The following is a 1,465-nucleotide window of genomic DNA, read 5'->3' on the forward strand; positions in this document are numbered from 1 at the left end:
CGAATTCTATTTTCGACGTTATACGTGCCACTTTCATTGTGGCCAACTACGATTCGATACAGAATGCACGAAACCTGAAAGACACCCTAACGGATACATAGAGAGTAGTGCTTGTCTGCTGAATAATGGGAGTGCAAGGGTCTGTGTCGTCTATATGGCTGTATGTAGCACCATTACTTTTCGGGGGGGCGGGCGTAGCTAAGATGGTGGAGCGCTCGCTTAGTATGCGAGAGGTACTGGGATGAATACCCAGTGCCTCCAGAATTTTTAACACACCTACATGCGCACCTTGATATGCAAGTGGAATAATTCACAGCCAGCAGATGTGTCTAGGAAGATACAAGCTTTCGTCGAGTTCACGTAAATCCCACTGCACATTCCTATTCTTTGCGTGCAGTCAGCTGCAACTGGTGTTGCTAGTTGTGACTGCTGATAACAGATGCCGTAGCAATCAATTCATGGAGTGAGTTGTATGTTTTGCGATAGTCTGTCTCTGACAAGCAAGCACAGGTGACATAGGTGCGAACACAGGAAGCTTGCAGACCCTCGCTGCCTGCAGACACCGAGCAGCCACACTAGAAGGGCGGCCTAAGCCGTAGGCGAAATGTGCTCATTCGCTTTGGCGCGACGTCGAACTATAAATAAAGCTGTCACTTTTGTGAGCGTCGTGGAAAGTTGGAAAAGTGGGCTGCGTGGGTGAGTGCCAAGTTTGGGGAGCGTTTCGTAGTATGCGCAGTGCAATGGAGACGCGGAAACTTGTTTTGGTCCAGTGTTTTGCAGTTGGACGACAAGATTGGTACACAGTAGTAAAGAGCGAGGCACTGAGTTGGCATGAATAATGGAGTGCACAATGGGGCTCGAGATGTGTTTGTTACCTCAGGTGCGGTATGATTGTCGACAAGGCGTGAAAACGGAGCAATTTGTGACGGCTCTTTCAATTTAAGACGTTAAAAACAGACGGAATTTGCATTTGTAATACCAGAGCATCGAAACTACTTGGAACTTTTGTGTATATGAACGGGTCCGCGCCTTTGTACTCTGCTCCCTTCACCGCTACAAATCAACCAACCATCGTGTCCGTGCGCATCTGAGTCGCAAACAATGGGGAATAGCGCAGTTTGTTCGTGCATGGGGCGTAGCTCAGTTGGTAGAGCGTTCGCTTGGCATGTGAAAGGTCCCGGGTTCAAGCCGCGGCGCATCCATTTTTTGTGGTCAGTGTATGGTAAGTGTTGGTCGCGGCGAATCTAAAGGCACGCAAGATGTTGCAAAGCCAGCGTCACAGACTGATATGATGTACACTGACGTAAGGAGAGCAAGATGTAAGTGTGGGGACCGGCTGTTATCGAGGTGTCATCGAGTGCAGATCTGTCTTAGGTATCGCGGCTGAACCTCATTGAAGTCTAGAGGGTGGACAACACGTTGGTCTTACTCAGTGCGGTGTCCGAATTCTATTTTCGACGTTATA

The 1,465-nt window shown here is 48.8% G+C and overlaps 1 non-coding gene across 1 annotated transcript; it reads left to right on the top strand.

Annotated features, from left to right (window-relative positions):
• Positions 1-1,130: 1,130 nt before the first annotated feature.
• Positions 1,131-1,202, top strand: Trnaa-ggc (transfer RNA alanine (anticodon GGC)). Its single transcript has one exon. It is a non-coding gene; the product is annotated as a tRNA-Ala (tRNA).
• Positions 1,203-1,465: the final 263 nt, after the last annotated feature.

Source organism: Schistocerca gregaria, chromosome 10 (assembly GCF_023897955.1).
Source record: "Schistocerca gregaria isolate iqSchGreg1 chromosome 10, iqSchGreg1.2, whole genome shotgun sequence".
NCBI classification, from domain to species: domain Eukaryota; kingdom Metazoa; phylum Arthropoda; class Insecta; order Orthoptera; family Acrididae; genus Schistocerca; species Schistocerca gregaria.